Source organism: Haliotis cracherodii, unplaced genomic scaffold, assembly GCF_022045235.1.
Source record: "Haliotis cracherodii isolate W230 unplaced genomic scaffold, xgHalCrac1.p SCAF_2, whole genome shotgun sequence".
Taxonomy (NCBI): Eukaryota; Metazoa; Mollusca; class Gastropoda; order Lepetellida; family Haliotidae; genus Haliotis; species Haliotis cracherodii.
Genome location: NW_027266275.1, coordinates 48,341,085 through 48,366,675, shown reverse-complemented (window position 1 = coordinate 48,366,675; position 25,591 = coordinate 48,341,085). Strand labels below are relative to the sequence as shown.

Below are 25,591 nucleotides of genomic sequence, written 5' to 3'. Positions count from 1 at the left end.
GATCACCAGATAGATGGAATCTCTGATGTAGAGTAAATGTAGTAAAAGGAGGTGTTTCAAGAGCCATCAGATCACCTGATAGACGGAGACTCTGATGTAGTGTAAAGATACTGAAAGGAGGTATTTCAAGAGTCATCAGATCACCAGATAGATGGACATCTCTGATATAGTGTAAATATAGTGAAAGGAGGAGTTTCAAAAGCCAACAGATCACAAGATAGATGGAATCTCTGATGTAGAGTAAATGTAGTAAAAGGAGGTGTTTCAAGAGCCATCAGATCACCAGATAGACGGAGACTCTGATGTAGCGTAAAGATACTGAAAGGAGGTGTTTCAAGAGCCATCAGATCACCAGATATACAGAATCTCTGATGTAGTGTAAATGTAGTAAAAGGAGGTGTTTCAAGAATTATCAGATCACCAGATAGACGGAATCTTTGATGTAATGCAAAGGTACTGAATAGAGGTGTTTCAAGAGCCATCTGATCACCAGTTAGATGGACATCTCTGCTATAGTGTAAATATAGTGAAAGGAGGAGTTTCAAGAGCCATCAGATCACCAGATAGACGGAATCTCTGATGTAGTGTAAATATAGTGAAAGGAGGTGTTTCAAGAGCCATCAGATCACCTGTTAGACGGAATCTCTGATGTAGTGCAAAGGTACTGAAAGGAGGTGTTTCAAGAGTCATCAGATCACCAGAAAGATGGACATCTCTGATATAGTGTAAATATAGTGAAAGGAGGAGTTTCAAAAGCCAACAGATCACCAGATAGATGGAATCTCCGATGTAGAGTAAATATAGTGAAAGGAGGAGTTTCAAGAGCCATCAGATCACCAGATAGACGGAATCTCTGATGTAGTGTAAATATAGTGAAAGGAGGTGTTTCAAGAGCCATCAGATCACCAGATAGACGGAATCTCTGATGTAGTGTAAATATAGTGAAAGGAGGAGTTTGAAGAGCCATCAGATCACCAGATAGATGGACATCTCTGATGTAGTGTAAATGTAGTAAAAGGATGTGTTTCAAGAGTTATCAGATCACCAGATAGACGGAATCTCTGATGTAGTGTAAAGGTACTGAAAGTAGGTGTTTCAAGAGCCATCAGATCAGCAGATAGATGGACATCTCTGATATAGTGTAAATATAGTGAAAGCAGGAGTTTCAAGAGCCGTCAGATCACCAGATAGATGGACATCTCTGATATAGTGTAAATATAGTGAAAGGAGGAGTTTCAAGAGCCATCTGATCACCAGATAGATAGACATCTCTGATATAGTGTAAATATAGTCAAAAGAGGATTTTCAAGAACCATCATATCAACAGATAGATGCACCTCTCTGATATAGTGTTAATCTAGTGAAAGAAGGAGTTTCAAGAGCCATCAGATCACCAGATAGACAGAATCTCTGATGTAGTGCAAAGGTACTGAAAGGAGGTGTTTCAAGAGTCATCAGATCACCAGAACGATGGACATCTCTGATATAGTGTAAATATAGTGAAAGGAGGTGTTTCAAGAGCCATCAGATCAAGAAATAGATGGACATCTCTGCTATAGTGTAAATATAGTGAAAGGAGGAGTTTCAAGAGCCATCAGATCACCAGATAGACGGAATCTCTGATGTAGTGTAAATATAGTGAAAGGAGGTGTTTCAAGAGCCATCAGATCACCAGATAGATGGACATCTCTGCTATAGTGCAAAGGTACTGAATAGGTGTTTCAAGAGTCATCAGATCACCAGATAGATGGACATCTCTGATATAGTGTAAATATAGTGAAAGGAGGAGTTTCAAAAGCCAACAGATCACCAGATAGATGGAATCTCTGATGTAGAGTAAATGTAGTAAAAGGAGGTGTTTCAAGAGCCATCAGATCACCTGATAGACGGAGACTCTGATGTAGTGTAAAGATACTGAAAGGAGGTATTTCAAGAGTCATCAGATCACCAGATAGATGGACATCTCTGATATAGTGTAAATATAGTGAAAGGAGGAGTTTCAAAAGCCAACAGATCACCAGATAGATGGAATCTCTGATGTAGAGTAAATGTAGTAAAAGGAGGTGTTTCAAGAGCCATCAGATCACCAGATAGACGGAGACTCTGATGTAGCGTAAAGATACTGAAAGGAGGTGTTTCAAGAGCCATCAGATCACCAGATATACAGAATCTCTGATGTAGTGTAAATGTAGTAAAAGGAGGTGTTTCAAGAATTATCAGATCACCAGATAGACGGAATCTTTGATGTAATGCAAAGGTACTGAATAGAGGTGTTTCAAGAGCCATCTGATCACCAGTTAGATGGACATCTCTGCTATAGTGTAAATATAGTGAAAGGAGGAGTTTCAAGAGCCATCAGATCACCAGATAGACGGAATCTCTGATGTAGTGTAAATATAGTGAAAGGAGGTGTTTCAAGAGCCATCAGATCACCTGTTAGACGGAATCTCTGATGTAGTGCAAAGGTACTGAAAGGAGGTGTTTCAAGAGTCATCAGATCACCAGAAAGATGGACATCTCTGATATAGTGTAAATATAGTGAAAGGAGGAGTTTCAAAAGCCAACAGATCACCAGATAGATGGAATCTCCGATGTAGAGTAAATATAGTGAAAGGAGGAGTTTCAAGAGCCATCAGATCACCAGATAGACGGAATCTCTGATGTAGTGTAAATATAGTGAAAGGAGGTGTTTCAAGAGCCATCAGATCACCAGATAGACGGAATCTCTGATGTAGTGTAAATATAGTGAAAGGAGGAGTTTGAAGAGCCATCAGATCACCAGATAGATGGACATCTCTGATGTAGTGTAAATGTAGTAAAAGGATGTGTTTCAAGAGTTATCAGATCACCAGATAGACGGAATCTCTGATGTAGTGTAAAGGTACTGAAAGTAGGTGTTTCAAGAGCCATCAGATCAGCAGATAGATGGACATCTCTGATATAGTGTAAATATAGTGAAAGCAGGAGTTTCAAGAGCCGTCAGATCACCAGATAGATGGACATCTCTGATATAGTGTAAATATAGTGAAAGGAGGAGTTTCAAGAGCCATCTGATCACCAGATAGATAGACATCTCTGATATAGTGTAAATATAGTCAAAAGAGGATTTTCAAGAACCATCATATCAACAGATAGATGCACCTCTCTGATATAGTGTTAATCTAGTGAAAGAAGGAGTTTCAAGAGCCATCAGATCACCAGATAGACAGAATCTCTGATGTAGTGCAAAGGTACTGAAAGGAGGTGTTTCAAGAGTCATCAGATCACCAGAACGATGGACATCTCTGATATAGTGTAAATATAGTGAAAGGAGGTGTTTCAAGAGCCATCAGATCACCTGATAGACGGAATCTCTGATGTAGTGCAAAGGTACTGAAAGGAGGTGTTTCAAGAGTCATCAGATCACCAGAAAGATGGACATCTCTGATATAGTGTAAATATAGTGAAAGGAGGAGTTTGAAGAGCCATCAGATCACCAGATATACGGAATCTCTGATGTAGTGTAAATATACTGAAAGGAGGAGTTTCAAGAGCCATCAGATCACCTGATAGACGGAGACTCTGATGTAGTGTAAAGGTACTGAAAGAAGGTGTTTCAAGAGCCATCAGATCACCAGATATACAGAATCTCTGATGTAGTGTCAATCTAGTGAAACGAGGTGTTTCAAGAGCCATCAGATCACCAGATAGACGGAGACTCTGATGTACTGTAAAGGTACTGAAAGGAGGTGTTTCAAGAGCCATCAGATCACCAGATATACGGAATCTCTGATGTAGTGTATATATAGTGGAAGGAGGTGTTTCAAGAGTTATCAGATCACAAGATAGATGGACATCTCTGATGTTGTGTAAAGGTACTGAAAGGAGGAGTTTGAAGAGCCATCAGATCACCAGATAGATGGACATCTCTGATATAGTGTAAATATAGTGAAAGGAGGAGTTTCAAGAACCATCATATCACCAGTTAGATGGACATCTCTGATATAGTGTAAATATAGTAAAAGGAGGTGTTTCAAGAGTTATCAGATCACCAGATAGACGGAATCTCTGATGTAGTGTAAATATAGTAAAAGGAGGTGTTTCAAGAGTTATCAGATCACCAGATAGACGGAATCTCTGATGCAGTGCAAAGGTACTGAAAGGAGGAGTTTCAAGAGCCATCAGATCACCAGATAGATGGACATCTCTGTTATAGTGTAAATATAGTCAAAAGATGTCTTTCAAGAGCCATCAGATCACCAGATAGATGGACATCTCTGTTATAGTGTAAATATAGTCAAAAGATGTCTTTCAAGAGCCATCAGATCACCAGATAGATGGACATCTCTGGTATAGTGTAAATATAGTGAAAGGAGGTGTTTCAAGAGCCATCAGATCACCAGATAGACGGAATCTCTGATGTACTGTAAATATAGTGAAAGGAGGAGTTTCAAGAGCCATCAGATCACCATATAGACGGAATCTCTGATGTAGCGTAAATATAGTGAAAGGAGGAGTTTGAAGAGCCATCAGATCACCAGATAGACGGAATCTCTGATGTAGTGTAAATATAGTGAAAGGAGGAGTTTCAAGAGCCATCAGATCACCAGATAGATGGACATCTCTGATATAGTGTAAATATAGTGAAAGGAGGAGTTTCAAGAGCCATCATGTCACAGATAGATGGACATCTCTGATATAGTGTAAATATAGTGAAAGGAGGAGTCTCAAGAGCCATCAGATCACCAGTTAGATGGACATCTCTGATATAGTGTAAATATAGTGAAAAGATGTCTTTCAAGAGCCATTAGATCACCAGATAGATGGACATCTCTGGTATAGTGTAAATATAGTGAAAGGAGGTGTTTCAAGAGTCATCAGATCACCAATTAGACGGAATCTCTGATGTACTGTAAATATAGTGAAAGGAGGAGTTTCAAGAGCCATCAGATCACCAGATAGACGGAATCTCTGATGTAGCGTAAATATAGTGAAAGGAGGAGTTTGAAGAGCCATCAGATCACCAGATAGACGGAATCTCTGATGTAGTGTAAATATAGTGAAAGGAGGAGTTTCAAGAGCCATCAGATCACCAGATAGATGGACATCTCTGATATAGTGTAAATATAGTGAAAGGAGGAGTTTCAAGAGCCATCATGTCACAGATAGATGGACATCTCTGATATAGTGTAAATATAGTGAAAGGAGGAGTCTCAAGAGCCATCAGATCACCAGTTAGATGGACATCTCAGATATAGTGTAAATATAGTGAAAAGATGTCTTTCAAGAGTTATCAGATCACCAGATAGATGGACATCTCTGGTATAGTGTAAATATAGTGAAAGGAGGTGTTTCAAGAGCCATCAGATCACCAGATAGACGGAATCTCTGATGTACTGTAAATATAGTGAAAGGAGGAGTTTGAAGAGCCATCAGATCACCAGAAAGATGGACATCTCTGATATAGTGTAAATATAGTGAAAGGAGGAGTTTGAAGAGCCATCAGATCACCAGATAGACGGAATCTCTGATGTAGTGTAAATATAGTGAAAGGAGGAGTTTCAAGAGCCATCAGATCACAAGATAGATGGACATCTCTGATACAGTGTAAATATAGTGAAAGGAGGAGTTTCAAGAGTTATCAGATCACAAGATATAAGGAATCTCTGATGTAGAGTAAATATAGTGAAAGGAGGTGTTTCAAGAGCCAACAGATCACCAGATAGACGGAATCTCTGATATAGTGTAAATATAGTGAAAGGAGGAGTTTCAAGAGCCATCAGATCAACAGATACAGTGGTCCCTCGCTACAACGCTACCAATGGGGTCCAAATAATTGGTGGGCATTATAGACGATGAGCTGTTTAACTGAGGCCGAGGCAGGGGAGCGTGCTCGGCCAATCTCACGATCTTCGCCTTGTCTCGCACATTGCAATGATACAAGTTGTTTACCGTTCATAGTGTAAAAATATATATCCATTATGTTTTTGCCGTTTGTTATTATTTACAAGCCTTAACTGTCACATTCAATGTGAATGTAGTCTACGTACATGAAAATATCGATCGATAATGGAAGTAACAGACGCTATGAGTGAAGAGCCAATCACAATTCATTACACAAGTACAGAGTGATTCAGTGGCATTGATTGGTCATGTTGCTTAAAATACGGAAAACGAGAGTTTTGACCAGCACTACACTTAGGCGCCCCGATACATCTCTGTTTACAACATAATATCTTGTTAAAAGATCTTATGTTCCTACGCATGTAAACGGTATAGCTGATTCACTTTCGAGATTTCAGTGGTCCAGGTTCAAGAAAGCAGCGTTGCAGGCAGACGAGATACCAGCACACATACCACAGGACATATGGCAGATCTGACGACAGAGGTGCAACATCAGGATAAAGATTTGGAAAGGGGAATATGTGGATCTTGCTGTGCTTTCCCCTAAAGCCAACGAAGCTGAAGAAGATGAAGACTAATGACAGACAGCACAGGTAAGGTGGTATTGACACAAGTACAGCCTCAAAGCTTGCCAGGCAACTCGCTTGGCATCGGTGCATTGACAACATCCTTTTACGTTTTCATGTCAATATACACTGAGAAACGTGCCTCTATTAACACAGTGCAGGGTATGCTGTCATACATGGAGCCTATACGTAACGCAGCATTCAGATTCGGTGGCGACGGGTGGTCAACCTAGAAAAGCAGTTTCGTCACCGGATGGCGTGGGACCCGATGAGGCAATGGGGTAGAATCGACGATGAACTGTGGCTGTGTTACATGATTCAGCATCAAAACAGGTCAAGGAATCCACCTGGCATGGTAGGTAGTAATACTACTTCAGTTAAGGAAAACGTTTGTTGGGATTTCAACAAGGGTTCCTGCTTCAGGTTTGCATGTAAATTTCCACATAAATGTGGAAAATGCAGGGGTACCTCTCATGAGTCACAACTTGCTTTCAAGCTACTGGGGCCAGTAGGCCCCAAGCTAGCAGCACCCAGCAGAGCAGACAATACTGCTCAGGCAAGCATAATGTCAACAGCACCAACACCAGTAAGAATTGAGAACTTGAAGCCTTATTTGCTGCATTATGCCAGTGTTCACAAGCAACAAGCACAGTTTAACCAATCAACTCAACTCGAAAGGGTGCACGGGAATCACGCATGTTGAGACGAAAAACGCTAACGCCGTATTCGTGCCTGAGTGTCATATGGCCCTGTGACGCAGGGGTAGCATAATGTAGATGGCTGTTTCAATGAATGCTCGTTCCACCCGTGACGAACAGGTCTGGTTGTTGATGAAATATAGTGATAGCTAAATAGACAGATTTTTTATTCATGCACCAATTGTCTTTAATGTAATATCCAGTTATGTATGACTGTTTAATAATCTCATACCAACTTTGACTGGAGTAGGTCCAATAGTTTTTCAGATATTGTAGTAAATGTCAGTACCTTAAATTACCTTCCAGACTATAGACTTGGGTAGAATGGCAGGGCCTTTCATTCACCCTCCATTCCAGAACATACAGGTGTCATAGCGACTGATTTACGACAACCATTGTCTGAAGAACATTTGTTTTAAAAGGCTAATTACCCTGTAACCATGACATGTGCATGTCTCCATAACTTAATTGGCATTATGTATTAGGCGCTAATCCCAGTTGTTAATCCTCACCACCATTTCATTGTATATTGACTGTCAGCCAACCTTCTTCAGACAATGGTTGTCGTAATTCAGTCGCTATGACACAGGTGTCAGTATTGGGCCTCATCCCTAAAAAGCAGGAGTTGGTAACTCTATCTGCTGAGAGTAAGTCATCTGAAAGCTTCAGGCTAATACATCACCTTTCGTACCCACAGGGGCAGTCTATTAATGACAACATTTCTCCACACGATTGCTCAGTCACTTAGGCCCGTTTTGATGAAGCAGTTAGGATGGCCCAGGAGTTGGGCCCAGGAGCTTTGCTCTCCAAATTTGATGTTAAATCAGCATTTCGCATTATTCCAGTTCCCCCAGCAGATTCTGAACTCCTGGGAATCGCCTTCCAAGGTAGCTTTTATGTCGATAAATGTTTGCCATTTGGTTGTTCAATTTCATGTTGGATATTTGAAACTTTCAGTACCTTTCTGCAGTTGTGTATACAGCATCACCTTCCAAACCAGCAGATTATGCACTACTTAAATGATTTCTTAACTGGCGGCCAAGCAGGTACACAGGATTGCAGCTATAACCTACATATAAGCTTGCAAATGCTTGAATTCTTTGGGGTTCCCGTAGCTCCAGAGAAGACAGTTCATCCTACTACTGACATCATGTTTTGGGGTTGCAAATTGACACAGTGGCATTGCAGGTTAGGATACCACTCAACAAGATAGAGGAGGTGAGCTGCCAGATCAATGGTATGTTGACTGAAGGTTCTAAAAAGGTAACTAAACGGGATCTACAGTCACTGGTGACGAAAACTTAACTTTATTTGCAGAGCAATCCCCATGGGTCAGGCTTTCTGTCGCAGGTTGATAGATCAAATGTGCAGTCCAATCAACATTCAATCGCATACATCTCACAAAGGGGTTGAAAGAAGATCTGTCTATCTGGCTAGAGTTTCTTGACTATTATAATGGCGTCTCAATTTTTCAGCAAGCTCAGTACAATAGTACATTGGTACATTGCAGGCAGTGCAGGTTTTGGGGCTTATTTCCAGGGTCACTGGGCGAGTGGTCATTAGCCACAACAATGGTTTGACATGCTCATGACCAAGGACTTGACTTTGTTGGAGTTTTTTCCAGTTGGACTGTCTGTCAGACTCTGGGGTAAGACACTCGCGAACAAGAGGGTACTTTTCTATTGTGATAACCAGGCAGTAGTTCACATCATCAACAAGCAGTCCTGTAAGGTTCCAAGAGCTATGTCTCTGGTCAGACAACTGGTTTTGCTATGCCTCAGGCACAACATTCTTTTTAAAGCTAAGTTTATCAATAATAACGCAAATGTCATTGCTGATGCTCTCTCGAGATTCCAGTGGGCACGTTTTCGGGAAGCAGCACCAACAGCAGACCTGGCTCCAACGCCACTGCCACACAACATATGGACGCTATAAATGAAGAAGCACGAAGACTGCTCAAACAGTCATTGGCCAGTAACACATGGTCAACATACGAGACAGCGGTCGAGGTGCTGCAGGGTTTTAGAACAACACATGGGCTTTCCCAGGTATGGCCAGTCCCAATTGACCACATCGTCAACTTCACTGCTTCATGTCAGTGAAGGAATTCTCCATTAGTATGGTAAGAACCTATGTCTCTGCTATATCTACCTACCACAAGCTAAGGGGAATGTTGGACTGCACCGATCATTTCTTGGTGCGTAAGCTCATATCTGGTAAGAGTAAGGGCAAGCACAACACTGACACTCGCAAACCTGTTACAGTCAATTTGCTCCAAGCCATTATTTCAAGTGTACCATTTATTTGCATGTCAACCTCTGAAACCAAACTCTACACAGCTGTGTTTTCCGCTGCTTTCTTTGGATTTTTCAGAGCATGTGAGCTGGTACAAAGTAAACCAGGCCGATTGGGCATTCCCATGAAGGACATAATATTACAAGCAGATCGGGGACAGGTAACATTTATCCTTAGGCACTCCAAAGGTGACGGGGCTCAAAACAGGGTTTCCATCACCCTTGCAGCTATTCCACATCAGCCTCTGTGCCCAGTCACAGCTGTCAAGGGTTATTTCCATGACCGCCCAACCGATGCTGACTCAAGAGTTTGTTCGGATCAACAACACAGCTCTATCAAGATATCAGTTTCAGTCAGTCCTAAAGAAGGCTTTGGCGCTCAGCGGCTTCAACACAAATGATTTCTCTTCTCATTCTTTCAGAATAGGTGCACCAACCTCAGCAGCAGTCAATGGCATGAGTCAATACTTAATCAAACAGCTTGGTAGATGGGGGTCAGATTTCTTTAGATCATATATCCGCATACCTAAAATGTGTACTTGACTGCATTGTTTAATCGTGACCATTCCACTGTGCCTTGTTTGTGTTGCTTTCAGTGTGGCTGATAGGGCAAGTTACCTGGCCCGGCCCCAACGCTTCCTGGTAGAGAGCCAGTCTGGCTGGCCTTCCAACTACTTGTGAATGGCTCACGGTGGGAAGCTGTGGCAAGAGCTAATGTCCCTGGTTGAGCGACAGCTAGCCAGGACTGGCCAGCATCCCAGGGCCATACAGGACCATCTGGGCTCCAACGACATTTGCAAGAGGAAGGCCTGCCAGCTGTACCTGGACATTACCTTGTTATGTTGAGGCTCCATCTGCTAATGCCTCAGACCACCATCCCTTGGTCTGACATGCTGCCAAGGAGGCACTGGCATGGAGCCAACTGCTATGATGCGGTGGAAATGGCCAGGAAGAAGGTGAACAGACGTTTGGGCAACCATGTCAGGGAGCTTGGGGGAATGCACATTCAGCCACCCAAGATTTGCACTGGGGATAGTTCCCTGTATATCTGGGACAGAATCCACCTCTCAGTCAAAGGAGTGCAAATTTTCACGAGCTAAATCCGCGAAGCCCTGATGCCAAATGTAGGTAGTAAGTCAAAAACAAGTAAGTAACACTTAATTCTTACGTCTGTGGCTAGTTAGGGGGGCCCTCATGGTTCATGGTCTTTGGTGCGGGCTTAGCACATGCGTGCTGTTGGCGTGGTTCTTGTGGGCTACAAATGTAAATACTTACTTAATCACCAAATAATCATCAAAATTATCAGGTCCCTGCTCTTCAGCGGGAATCTATTCAGTCCCTCTGCTTCTCAGAGGATGGGAACCTTTAGGCTTAACTTAATTCAGGTCTGCTTTTCAGCAGAAACTTAGTATTTTGCTGCTGGCAACATAGTTGCCCATTGCTGCTGCTGCTGCTGTTGCTACTGCTTGCTGGTAACTCAAGTTACCAAATATAACTCATAATAATAATAGCTTAGGGCTGCCCACAAGTCCTGCCACAACTATGACTTTGAACCCAACATATGCCTTTCTTATTTCTCTTTCCTTGACATGGCAGGTTACATTGCATGGGGTGTTTCAACAAAAAGATTCCATGACCATCTGGCCACTACCTCAGACTCCCGACTGATGGGTACCTGCTGGCATGTGAAGGGCGGAATGAAGTGGAGGGACTTTTGCAAGGCAGTGGATACACTTATCGCCCGCCATCCCAAGCCAAGTTCCTGGTGATTTATCTTGGATGTACCAAGGGAACAAAGGAACATTACGATCTATCTAGGCCTAACTTACGCTCAGCTGAAACTCCCAAATACAAAATAGGTGTGGTCAGACATGTTGTCTTGCCAAACCTGGCAAGGGGCCAGCAATTTTAAGCAAATTGAACTCAGAAGAAAAAGCATTCAATAAGCAGATTGCTGGAGTGGTCAGGGAAGAGGCCCTCTAAGATGTTCCCACCCTAAGATCCAGCATGACACCCCAGTTTACACTTCTCGGGGAGTACACTTAAACCAGACGGGAATTGCCCACTTTAAACAAAATGTTTGCAGGGCATTGTTTAAGTATAGGTACAGGTCTCCAAATGGAGTTCCAGTTAAGTATATAAGTTCACTTTGCGGGAGGCGCATAATGTTTAGTTTTATTCCCAGTCCCTTACCCCCTACCAAACTGCCTTCCACATCAAAACTTACCCCAACCTTCATATAACGTGTGGATGTCAGCAGAGTGCATAATGGATACCGGGAGTTATTGTGATATCTTGTAAATTGAAGGGGCACTGATCTAAAGCAATTCCCTGGGACTGGTTGTTGCCTTTGTTATTGTTTTTTCCCCGTGAGTACCTGAATGATACGCAACGCAACTGAGCGTGACCAGAGACTGGGTTACCGTCTGCAAGGACAGCAAAATAAACTTGGAGGCAATATTTGTTTTACCCATTTTTGAACACTGATTGGTTAACCATGATCTATAAAGATTTCGACAAAGGGAGCATGTTAATTAATTTCTTTAGTAATATAGGTAATGGGGGTTCTCCCGCAACTCCACTGGAGCCAGATTTATATACCTATACTGCTACTACAGAGAGAGATTTTTATGCAAAAATGACGATGCGATTCAACAATCGTCATGAGATTAAACTAAATTGTAATGAAAATATTCTGTATCATTTTTACTCATACGCATACCATTATTTTGAACAAAGTGATATTCAACATTTTTACTAAGTTCTTCGTTCATTTTACTAGGAGACCAGACTATGTACTCTTTTTCAAAATTGGAAAGAAACAATTGATCATCGTATATGGTTGGTTTGACATCTCTGATATAATATATACCCTGTGGTAATTCTTGCCATTTGATTAGCTTGTAATTCTCCATTATTATATACTTATACTTATACTAAGTTACTGTGGTGTGATCCAGCTATAGGAAACAATCTATTTTTAATCTCCAACCAGTTCTTTGGTTTTGGCACGGAATATTTGACGCGCTAGTTGTCTCCCCTGTTCTATGAACTTTTTTTTCTCGTCTTCGCTAATACCACTGGTCTTACGAGAATTTGATCGAATCTCCTGCTTCATTGCGTTGTATTTGGTGAGTTCTGACAAAACTAAACGAAACTCCTCTTCGGATATCTTACAATCAGCCAGTGCTGTTGAAATATGATCCTCAATGCTGTTCAACTTTGCTTCGGCGAGTATCCGAATAGTATCATGTTTTAATGCTTTCTTTTGCAACATACAAGAAATAAATTTTATAGCTATTCCTGCCACTCCTGAGACTCCGGGGGCTATTTCCATGCCGAGCACGATAGGTGCGGCGATTATAGTTGATAATAAACCAACACCCATGCCAGATGTTACAAGCGCAGTGTCAACTCCGTCGAGAGCATTCACAGCTCTGCGGTACTTTTTATACAATCCAAGTCTCAACTCCCTCTCCTTCTCTATTTGATGTTTTATGTCGCTTATTTGATGTAATCGAAATCCATCAACAGTTTCCATCTTTTCAGACGCTTCATCGAGCGCCGGATATAAACTCATTGTGTATATTATTATATCATATAATAGTCTTTAATTGGTCTTGCTTCAATGTTTTGAGAGTATACATCAACCTTATTAAATGTATATTATACGTCATAAATATCTTAGTAAGAGAAATGCTATCACCTTTAATAATTTGGACCCCCTCAAGGAGTACGATCCCACTATTTATTATCTTAGTTAATTGATGTCCCTTACCCATCATCACATATGGTGGGGTAATGACGATATTCAATAGCCACTTGATTTTTTCTTCGATCATAGTCCATTTATTATCATCGTTGTGAGTAAGATTGTATGAAGTGTTTTTATTGAGTCTACTAACGTCGACATCACTTAAATCTCCTAGATTACCTGTGAATGCAACTTCTTTCCGCTTGTATACATTATCTTGTAAGTGTAAAGCGTATAACTTGCCATCGATACCAGGTTTACCAAATCCTTCTGTGTCTCCAAGATTGGAAAGCGCAATTGTATTACATTGTCTAAGGATATGTGTTCCAGGGACTAATGAATCAACCATTATTTATAATATGGAGTGTTACACTTAAGTATCCTATATGTACAGGTTGATGTTTTAAATCTAATACAGAAATTTTTACATACCTGTAGAGGTTATGAATTCTCTGATGAAATCCTCCTTGGGGCACTTATTGCAATCTACATGACATAGTTGTAACCATTTTCCTTAATAAATAAGAGTCATCAGAAAGATGACATATCCCTCGGCAGCTGTCTGTAAAGTAACCACTAGTAAATGTGCAATTCTGTATGTAATGAGTCAACATTTGAATGTTCTTTAAGAAGTATACATTGTTTACCCACAAAAGATCCAACATGGTCGCATCCATATGAAATGGAAAGTAAAACAAGTGTGTTTCTGTGGGTTTTTTTTTTATGTAAACAAATGACAAATTACAAGAAACAATAACTAAATGAGATACAATTCTTTTCAAACTTTGAAAATACCTGCAAGTTACTCTGGTCAGTCTGGAAACACCAAAAGGACTTGGTTCAAAATAAAAATTAGAAAAATCCCAAAATATCAAAAGGCACCACTTCAGTATGTGCCTGATAGCTTTGCCAAGTTTCGATCAAATACACTGAATGGTTTTCGAATTCTGCCCTGGAAATGAACCCCATCCCCAATTGAGTCTATGTCCAACTTCATTCCATAAAAATTTTAAAAAATAAAAATTAGAAAAATCCCAAAATATCAAAAGGCACCACTTCAGTATGTTCCTGATAGATTTGCCAAGTTTCCATCAAATAAACTAGAATGGTTTTCGAATTCTGCCCCGGAAAAGGAAATGATTACGGACGGACAGACGGACGGACGGAGGGACGGACGGACAGACAGACTGGCTGATCGCTATATCCCCCCGCATTATATGCCGGGTGGATAAAAATGTTACCACACAAAAAACTTTGTTTTTGTATGATATACAACCACCCTTACAGGGCCTAACCCTCCACGGCGTGTCACGCCAGGGGAAGCAACTCTCACCCAAATCACTTTCCTTATGTCTAATGCTGACGGAATGTGGGGAGGTGGCTGGCCATGCCCCAAGGAGGATTTCATCAGAGATTTCATAACCTCTACAGGTTTGTAAAATTCTCTTTCAGATTAAATCCTCCGTGGGGCACTTATTGCATCAAGATAGACTCCTAAAGAAGAATCTAGGAAGTGGCATCCGTCAGCAACAAGCATAAATAAATACATCGTATTTTGATTATTTCAATGAATAAACAAGAGTTAAATAAATGGAACCAACCTTATCGTGAGGCACCACCGTCGAGAGGCGGTGGTTAGAGGCAGGGCGTGGACGACCATATACTATGAAATAGCCATTATTTGTGGCTGATCATATTCGAGAACTCGAAACACACCCCCACACACACACTTTTTGGAACAAGTGATACAGGGGCGTAGATCACGAGAGACTATAACCGCGCTGAGCTGGGCCAGAGGGTCCTCGAGGATCGAAGAAGTGCGTGTGCAAATACGAGTATTATTGAGTAGTAAGGACTGATATTTATTGACCGCAGAAGATACAATCCGGACCATTACTGAGCAGTATAACCGGAAGGCGGTCTAAAAAGCCAGTATTGTGTCTGCAACTCGTGCAGGAATACCGCTCTTCTGGAGGCGATTCCTGGCAGTGGCCAAGCCACCCACTGAATCCTGGGATTCGGATGGAGTGCCCCGTTCTGGGATAGGAGGTCCGGTCATAAAGGTAATAAAACAGGAGGCTGAGCCAGAAACCTGAGTATTACTGGATATTACTGCTTCTGAATGTAAGTCATCGATGTTTGGTTGACCGTCTCTAGACGAACCACTTGGCCACGAAGCAGATCCAGGAAGCGTTGGAACACCAACCTGACCGCTGTCAGTTCTAGCACATTGAAACATTGATATGCAGAATTGATCTCCTGCTTGGACCATAGTCCCGAGGCAGTGTGATCGTTCAGAAAGTTTGAACTGTGAGAGACGAAACGGGAGTGTCAAGGGGGAGCCCCCGGGACAGATTCCCGACCTCGGTCCACCACTGAAGGTGTGTAATGAGCCACTGCGGAGTCTCGAGAACAGAACGTGGAGATCCCGAATGGTAGAACCCTGAACTGATAACACCTCCCATCAAAAGAAAACCTCAGGTATTTCTTGAACTCGGGGTGCATGGGTACGTGGAGATAGGCGTCTTTTAGGTCTATTGACGTTAGTCATTCTCCTGTCTCGACAGCTGAGATCACTGAGCGAAGTGTCTCCATCCTGAAGTACGGTACCTCTATTAGCTTGTTCAGCCTTCTCAGATTGACAATAGGCCTGAACCCTCCGTCTTTTTTGGTGACAAGGAAATATGTTGAGTAGAAGCTCTTCACTTTCCTGTCCCACTGGAACCGGTTCAATCGCAGCTTTCATAAGAAGTGCGTCGACTTCGGCACAGAGGATTTCCGCCTTCTCTCGGGTAGCAGGCACCAGAGTGTGCTTTATCCCGGAGAAGGGGGGCGGATGATATTTCCACCGAGGCAAATGGCCATCCCTTAGAGTGGACAGGGTCCAGGGATTGGATGTAACTGTGTCCCATTCCTTCAGAAATAGAGCCAGTCGGCCGCCTACGGGGACATCCGGCTTGAGGCAGTGGACCCCGGCTGTCGACAGTTCGATAACTTGCGACTGGGGGTCCACCCGGGGCTCTTCGGGCACAAATGGGAACCCGATGGGTTCCTGGCCCCGAGAAAAGGCTGCTGGCCTCGACCAGCTGCCTTGCCCCGGCCCCTGCCTCGCTTGCTCCTCCCATCGCCCTTACCTGAAGGAAGCGGCTGCTTCCAAGTAGGCGTGGACTTCTGACCCGGTGCGTCAGCGTAGGAGGAATCAAGCGGAGAGGTCCGCTTACGCGGTTTAACGCTTGGTACCTCCAACAAGGCCTTAGAGTCCTTGATGGAGGCATACAATTGAGCGGCCTCTCGGACCACCTGCTGAGCCCCAGGGAAGAGGGTAGCACCCATCTTATACGGCAAAGCAAGGAGGTCTTGGCCTGTGGAAGTCGAGTATTTAGATACTAACATCCACAGCCTGCGCATGCCCATAACAGCGCACATCTTCTGCGAGGCACAGCTACGGATAGCGTCCCTCGCGAGATGACTATGAACCTCTGTCAGTTGCGGGGACAAGTCCGAGGAGTCAGCCGGCCCCTCTCCCACTAGCTCCCTCTGTACTGCAGACAGATAGGCGGAGTGTACGGATATGCGAAGCTGTTGACATGCATTAAGGTATTGCTCCTCGAAGCAAACGTATGCAGCCTTCAGCTCCGCACCGCACATGGGAAAGGGGAGCAACCGCCGGCCCTGCTTGGCCTTAGCCAGGGTGACAGAAGTCCAGACGCACTCGTCCACCACTGGCACCTCAAAATCACTGTCCTCTGCTAACGGGTACCGCTTTATGAGTTCGGGCAGGTCGAACTTCCTGCGGACACCCGACAGCAGAGGATCGATGACCTCGTGTGCCAAGGAAGACAAGATGCGGAGCCGTACCTGGTGCACCTTGCTAGGAGCAAAGGCGTCCCCCGGAAGGCGGAACTCAGTCGGATCCAACACGGGCATGGGCGCAGCCACCTGAGGAAGTACCTGGTCAATCTTGTCCCGTACGTGCCTCAACGAGGATGCGAGGGAAAATGTTCACGAAGCTGTGAGTCATTCCCTCCCTCCTCCATCCACTCCTCATCTCTCGATTCAAAGCCGACCGTAATCAACTCGTCTTTGAGAGAGTAAGCGGACGAGGTAGGAATAGGACGCCTGAAGGCCTGGGCCTTCACATCCCCGGGCTGCCCCCGGCCCGACGCTGAGTCCCGGTCCCAAGGTGCTGGGGGTTCAAGGGTACCTGGCTGTGGGCCACAGATCCACTAGCGGAAGCCTCGGCCTCAGAGAAGGCGTCTTACTCCGCTAGGGAAAAAGGTGTGGAGGAAGTGAGCGCCAGCCACCCCTCCTGCCTCGGCCGACGCCGACAACAGGGAAGGCCCAGCCCGCAGCTCCTCTCGGAGTTGGGACTTGACCTCCTTCATCATCGACGCCATCTGCGACTTAAACAAAGCAGAGATGTCTGCCAAAGAGGGTGCAGGAGAGGTTGCAGGTGTGGGAACCTCGGGGACCCTAGAGCCCTTCTCCCTCGGCCCTCGGAGAGGGGGCAGAGGAGACCGTTGCAGAAGACATATACTTCGCCTTATTTTTACCCTTTTTGGAGGGGGGGGGGGGGAAATGGCCTTTTTAGAATGTATGTCCACCCCCGCCTCAAGTAGACTCTTCTAGTGTATGTGGTTGGCGTGCCGCTGCTTCATAGTTTTCAGCGTAAACGCCTGGCACAGGGGCATGACTGGTCATCATGCCCCTTTTCAACCAAACACTTCAGGCAGCTATCATGCTGGTCCTGGAGTGGGATGTTTGACCCACATCCCGAACAAAGTTTGAAGGTCTGTAAAAAAGACCGTAAATTCTGAGTTGGGTTGGGGCGGGAAATAGTGTATCAGTGAGATATTATAGGTCGGAAAGATACATGCAAAATTGTGAAAACAGAAGCAAAGGCGTAATGTAGAATGCGATTTGTAACGTGATACTAATAACCAATGTCCGCAGTATATTTTAACACCAAAGGGGCGTGTTACGCGCTAAGGTGTTAAAAAACATAAAAAAGGTAAGTGTAGTTATAATCTAGCACACCACCTTGGGTTTATGTAAAGGAAAGCCTGCAGTTCAATTCTGTATGATATAACAAAATCTCAAGCCGTTTTGATGGCCTTGGTGTTACATGTGTCAGACAGTGGAACCACACAATGGACGCCATTACAGCCATTTGAATTCAAATGCACCGTACACGTGGCGTTTCTTCTATTAGAATAACAACACTATAACTTTACAATGCGAGGTATTACGCCTTTGCAAGGAAATAAATGTACCATACATACAGTTTGGTCAGTCATGGTGTCTCAGTGAACGATTTCGTTGTTAAACTTTTTTCTTGAATAATCAAAAACGTCCTGTCAGTCGTATGACATAAAGGAAATTAATTTGGGTGAGAGTTGCTTCCCCTGGCGTGACACGTCGTGGAGGGTGAGGCCCTGTAAGGGTGGTCGTATATCATACAAAAACGAAGTTTTTTGTGTGGTAACATTTTTTATTAAGGAAAATGGTTACAACTATGTCATGTAGATTTTCTTGAGCAAGGAAAATGCAATAAGTGCCCCAAGGAGGATTTAATCTGAAAGAGAATTTGAGATCTGAAATAATACCCCACTTTAATTTTTTACATTGTAACGATGAGAAAGATTCCGTTCTACCGCTATTGTATTTTTCTTCTTTGACTGGAATAGCTCTCAGCTGAGTAGAAGGACTTTCGAGTTGAATATTATCTGTCGTACAGATCTGATCAAGATGGATGCACAACTCTTTATAGGGAACTAAATCTGGCAATTTAATTCCATGCACTGTTTCGTTGGGTTGTATTAAGTTGTTTACAAGTCCAAGTGTTTCTGCTGTGTTTGGGGCAATAAGTACTTCATCTTCCCCAGCGTTAAAAATCAGCATCCCATTCGACTCATTTTGTGTGAGACAAACTCCAAAAGGCTTAACAAATTCATCACTGAGTGAGCATACACTGTAATTCCCATCAGGTATAAAGCGACGTTTCCTATTTATAAATATCTGATTCTTATATCTTGCAGCACTTATATTGGTCCAAAGCAGGTAATACGTTACATCGCATAGAGAGACTTCAAGTTGTCCGTCTGAGTTATCGATAGTATGTAGCAGTTGAATAGACTGGCCATTTGTTATTCCTGGGAGTGTAACATACATATTAAATATACAAATATACTATATCATAACTTATATATGGAATCAGCAATTATTCATAATATGGAGTGTTACACACAAGTATCCTATATGTACAGGTTGATGTTTTACATTTAATACAGAAATTTTGAGGTCTGAAATAATACCCGCTTTAATTTTTTATATTGTAATGTTGAGTAGAAGGACTATCGAGTTGAATATTATCCGTTGTACTGATCTGATCAAGATGGATGCACAACTCTTTATAGGGAACTAAATCGGGTAATTTAATTCCATGCGATGTTTGGTTGGTTGCTATTAATATTACTCTTCCTCCTACATAGCTTACAAGTCCAAGTGTATATGCTAAGCTCCATCTAATAACTACTTCCTTTTCTTCCTGCGTTAAAAATCAGCATCCCATTCGACTCATTTTGTGTGAGACTAACTCCAAAAGGCTTAAAGAATTCATCATTGAGTGAGCATACAGTGTAATTCCAATCAGGTATAAAGCGACGTTTTCTATTTATAAATATCTGATTATTATATCTTGCAGCACTTATATTGGTCCAAAGCGGGTAATACGTTACATCGCATAGAGAGACTTCAAGTTGTCCGTCTGAGTTATCGATAGTATGTAGCAGTTGAATAGACTGACCATTTGTTATTCCTGGGAGTGTAACATACATATTAAATATACAAAGATACCATATCATAACTTAAATATGGAATCAGCAATTATTAATAATATCAAGTGTTACACTCAAGTATCCTGTATGTACAGGTTGGTGTTTTACATCTAATACAGAAATTTTGAGGTCTGAAATAATACCCTGCTTTAATTTTTTATATTGTAATGTTGAGAAAGATTCTATTCTACCACTATTATATTTTTCTTCTTTGACTGGAATAGCTCTAAGCATAGTTGAAGGACTTTCTAGTTGAATATTATCTATCGTACTTATCTGATCAAGATGGATACACAACTCTTTATAGGGAACTAAATCGGGTAATTTAACTCCATGCTGTGTTGCGTTGGGTGGTATTATTGGGTTTAGGCAATAAAATCCAAGTGTATTGGCTATGTTCTTATCAAGAAATATTTCCTTTTCTCCAGCAATTAAAATCAGTATCCCATTCGACTCATTTTGTGTGAGACTAGCTCCCAAAGGCTTAAAAATTTCATCATTGAGCGATGTAATACCCATCAATGTAATACCCATCAGGTATAATAATGCGAGTGTTATCATCAAATAGTACTAACTCATTATCATCTCTGGCAGCACTTATATTGGTCCACAACAGGTAATACGTTACATCGCAGAGAGCGACTTCTAGTTGACCCTCCGAGTTATCGATAGTATGAAGCAGTTGAATAGACTGACCATTTGTTATTCCTGGGAGTGTAACATACATATTAAATATACAAAGATACCATATCATAACTTAAATATGAAATCAACTTACATTACTAATCAGTCGATTTTAGTAAGTGCCTCTGGTGCTAATGTTTTTGTTAAATTCCCTGATATCTTTGAAAAATACAGGGTCATGTCATCTAGCGATAAAATGGTGCACGATTGGTTCCAAAATCCAATGCAATTTTGGCAGAACCAGTTAAACTTTGCCATATGGTGTGGAACAGGATGTGGTGTATCTCTTTATGCCCCAGGATTTGAACTAAATAAGTCTGTCAGATGAGACGTATACTTAAAGAAATTAGTGCTCCATTACAGCAGGATCGAGCATGGAATTCCACAAATAATCCGTACAATGGGTTCGTGTATGAGCGTATTTGTCAGGAATTTAATATTTCTACGAGTAAAGATTGGCGTATTAAAGGACTTAACCATGGTCTAGGTGTTAAAGAAGAAAGCGATGATTTGGTTAAAAAAACTCATCAACCATTCAATCCATTTAAGTTGTTACAGAAAAACAATCTTTTTGTAAGAATGCATAATCTTTATCATGGCTGGGAACTTTCTAGTAACGATTGGAGAGGAGATCTTATGAATATTAAGAGTGGTTTAATTTATATTGTTACAAAATTTGTGCAACTGAACCATACTGCAAACGCTTGGAATGAATTTCTTAATGATAAAACAGAAAATAAATTTACTAACCCAGGAGTTGTAAGAGTTAATGAATCAATAAGAACTTATGTATGGGCAATTCTTGGTGCACAATCGCAAACACGAAAAGGAATAATTGGTTCTGGGACGGCGCTCGATGCGCAAAAACAGTTTGTCGCAAACGTAGAGGATGCTATTAATTCACCCGTTGATATTCCATCTTCTATAAAGCGTTATCAAGATGTATTACAGTATGCTCAATCCAAAGTAGACTACATTTATGCGCCGGGACTATACATGTCTCCGAGTAATATGGAACTTAAGATCGGTCAAGGGATCGGATTTAATGATAAAATTGTTATTGCTTCTGATCAACAAAAACCAGGTATAAATTCAGATAATTAACACTGAATTAATAACGCAAACAAACACAGGCAAAACAGGAATAGTCAAGCCACAGAGACCACGTTTCACAAACATCTACTGATGCATCTGCTGACGCACAACCACAAGTGCCACCACATATTGCCGCTAAAAATCAACAACATATCGATGAAAAAACAGCGCTTATAGTAGGTGGAGTCGCGGCTGGTTTACTCATGATTTGGATAAATAGTTCTTAATGAACTGATTTGGATAAATAGTCTTTAGCGGATACGTACAACAGCCCAGCAATCAGTGCCCACAAGTTTTGACTGAGCCAAGTGGTGGTCTTAGCTAATAAATTCAAGAGCCAGGAAATGATACTCCCTATTATACCGGGAAGTGCAGACGCGACTTTCCCAGTGCTTCTCCTATTGCTTTTAAATGCTTTTTTATCCACTCTTTCAACCCATTTTTATCACTAGTTGTCATAGCGACTGATTTACGACATCCATTGTCTGAAGAACATTTGATTGCAAAGGCTCATTACCCTGGAGCCATGACATCTATATGCCTTGAAACACTTAATTGCTGTTATTTATTAGATGCTAATCCTATTATTCATCACCCGCCTGTTCAAGTTTTTTTTTTTCTCATAAGCTATGTGCTTGTCGAGTTCGGATAGCTTGGTTATATTATTGATGAGTTCTCCATGTATTGTTTGCATTGCCTTGTCAAGGCCTCATAATTCCCTAACTGTACTCCGAGTATGGTGATACCTGTAACATGGAATTATTGTAGTAGGTATCCAAGATTTCTCCGAGTCCGTCCGAGGCCAGCTTCGAGCTTTCTTCCAAATTATCTTTATCTATGTTACCGAGTTTAGTACGCACAGACTGAAGAACCTTAGTAGTCTTCGCAGAAAGTTTTTCTCATGAGTAGTCTACAAAACCTAATTCATCACGAACAGTGTTGATGCCATGTTTAGCGGCTAACATTGACAAGGCTAGGGGCTTACGAGTACGAGAATTCATAAGATCAATATCTGGAGAGCCACGCAGTCACAATATTCCTTTACTATCTATTGTAAACTTTGAAAAGTCACGACCAATAGGACTTTCTTTTAAGGCATCGTAATAATCATTAACGGTTGATTGCAAAAGTTCATCGTTAAGATTCATAAAGCTAGTTTCATCAGTCATCTCTTTGATTGTTCTTGGATTATCAAAGTTATCGAGATTAAAATCATCCATTTTTATATTAAACATAAGTAAACATAATTTCAATATAATAATGTCTTCTCAATACGGATGCAAGTTAAACCCACAACATAGACTTCGGGATCCATTTGGGGTCAAAGCAATTCGTCAGTCTGTAACTTTAACTAATAACCCGAGTACCATTGATCAGTGTCAACCACTTCTGGTTCGCTTTCCTAATCTCGGCGCACATGATGTGTTAGTTCCAGGAACTGCATGACTATCATTTACAATTGGTTTGAATTCTACCGACGCTAGCAGAGAGCTCGTTTGGAACATAGGACGTGCGACTGTTAAGAAAATCGCGATTAAAATTAGCGGCAATGAAGTTTTGAGTATTGACGACAACGATGTATATTTCTGTTCCATGGATATCTGGAGAATGGCTAAAGAACAGGAAAACTTACAATACCAAGATATTTGTAATCAGAACACACTGAGACTGCGTGTGGGTGCTGATAGTGTCGATAAGACCGTCGTAGGAGATAAGGCTGTTGCTGATGCATTAGTTTAGATTCTATATTCCGCTAGACTTTGAATTACTAGATAGTCACATGCCCTTTTATCAAGCATCCCTAGGCAATAGGTTAGAATACAAACTCACTTTTAATGACTACGGCAGAGTAATCAAAGCCGCTGAAGATGGTACTAGCAATTCTATTGACAATATCTCACTGGAGTATGATATGATAACAGATCCTGAATTAGCCAGACAAATTCGTAACCAGTATACTGGAAGTTTAGCCATTTTGTACGATCGCGTGCTTCGACTTCGAAAGATCAGCAGGAACAAAAGAGATACAACGTGGAATATCAATCTAAATGTCCCCGCTAGATCGTTGTAGGGTATTTTAATGTTGTTCGAGGACCCCTCTGATACATTTGCAAGAGATACCGAGAAGTTCTACAACCTCAAGATAGCAAAAGTAGAATTGACTATCGAGGACGTGCCTAATCAACTATATAGTCAAGGCATGCGAGCATATCAACAGTGGGATGAGATTAAAAAACTCCCTTCTATAAAACGAAGCCCAGAAGTTAACGCAGTCGTGAAAGATCTGTCTCTCGGGGATGTATCGATGGCTGAATTCCTAACCATGAAGTATGCGCTATGGCTCGACATGCGAACCACAGACAATGACCAACTACACGGCAGTGGGGGGAGAATAGAAAATGCTAGTGAGGGTGTTACTATGCAGATGACGAAGATCCAGGAAGCGGCTGGTAAATTAAACTTATATTTGTACGTGATTATGGACGTGCAACTTAATATACAGAATGGACGATTTGTGCAAGCGATCTATTAATAATCTTTTACCTAAAGAACCGCACTGCGCTATCATCTGCGGGCAAACGGGTTGTGGAAAAACAGCTTTTATTCTAGATATTTTACAAGGTCATTATCGGGATGTTTTCGATCATATTATTATTCTGTGCCCGACTATAAAGGTTAATAAAACATACCTATCGAGAGTTGACCAAAAGAGGGGATAATCAGCCAACCATTCTGTCATTGAGACCGTGCGGGTGGAACGTTTTTAGCTCAAAGATCCACCTCAGTTCGAGTGATCTCCTCTTAACTGTGGTGTCAGTTGACAAGTTTGTCTCTCTTGTAGCTGATGTCTGCAAAGTGTTTTTTCAGTCTGGTCTGAAATTCTCTTTTGGATTCCCCAACATATTGTTTCTTGCATTTATTGCAAGTAAGCAAGTAAACTTTACTTGTACATTCAAACTTGTGGGTTTTGAATATTTTGCCTAATGTTGAGCTGCAGAGCGTATGTGTTTTTCTTAAGGAATTGCAAATTTTGCATCCTACTCTCTTGCAACTCTCATTGACTACCTTGCCACTTATTTGTGGTTTAGTGGGTGGGTAGGTTAATACTGTCCTGACTAGGTAATCCTTGATTGTAGGGTTCTTTCTGTAGGCCGAGACATGGGGAGTTGAGAAACAACTTTTGCAAGTGTCAGATCTGGTGAGTAGATGCCACCAGTTTCTGATGATCCTGTTGAGCTCCATGTTCAGTGGATTGTAGTCGCTAATGAGCACCTGTTTCCTGATTGGAGCAGGCTTGGGTTTGGTTGCTAAGAATGATTCTCTTTTGCACGCGTCTGCCCGGGATTTGTTTTGTTGTAGTGTCTTTTTTGGGTAGCCCCTTTTGAGGTAGTAGTTAATGTCAAATTTACCATATACCTCTCCCTAACCTAACACGCGGGGCTTCACGACCTCCAAGGGTACATCTCTACTAATACTGGGATCCTGGATCCCAGATTAATCCACAACAATACTCGGGTTGACGACCCACTAACGAGCTATCAACCCAGGATCCACAATCGTCGGGGTACTCTTTCTCTATTCCTATCACTCGGGTTTACGACCCACTAGCACCAGCAACCGAGGTAGCCCCCCTTTGTCGCCAATGTAAATAAATTATGATATTATATTCCATTGTTGGTTGTTGTTTGCTGCACAAAATGAGATTTCTACTGTTTGTGTCATAATCTGATTCAGAAGAGCAGATTCTCTTCAGTGTCAGGAGTTGGCTAAATGGCCCTTT

General features: G+C 41.9%; 1 protein-coding gene and 1 pseudogene across 2 annotated transcripts in view; one reads left to right on the top strand and one right to left on the bottom strand.

The window, feature by feature from the left end:
- Nucleotides 1–25,591, bottom strand: part of LOC139468158 (SH2 domain-containing protein 4B-like) — a 229,191-nt gene that overhangs the window by 186,086 nt on the left and 17,514 nt on the right. The gene's annotated exons all lie outside the window — the stretch shown is intronic.
- On the top strand, nt 8,891–10,372 carry LOC139468638 (uncharacterized; annotated as a pseudogene).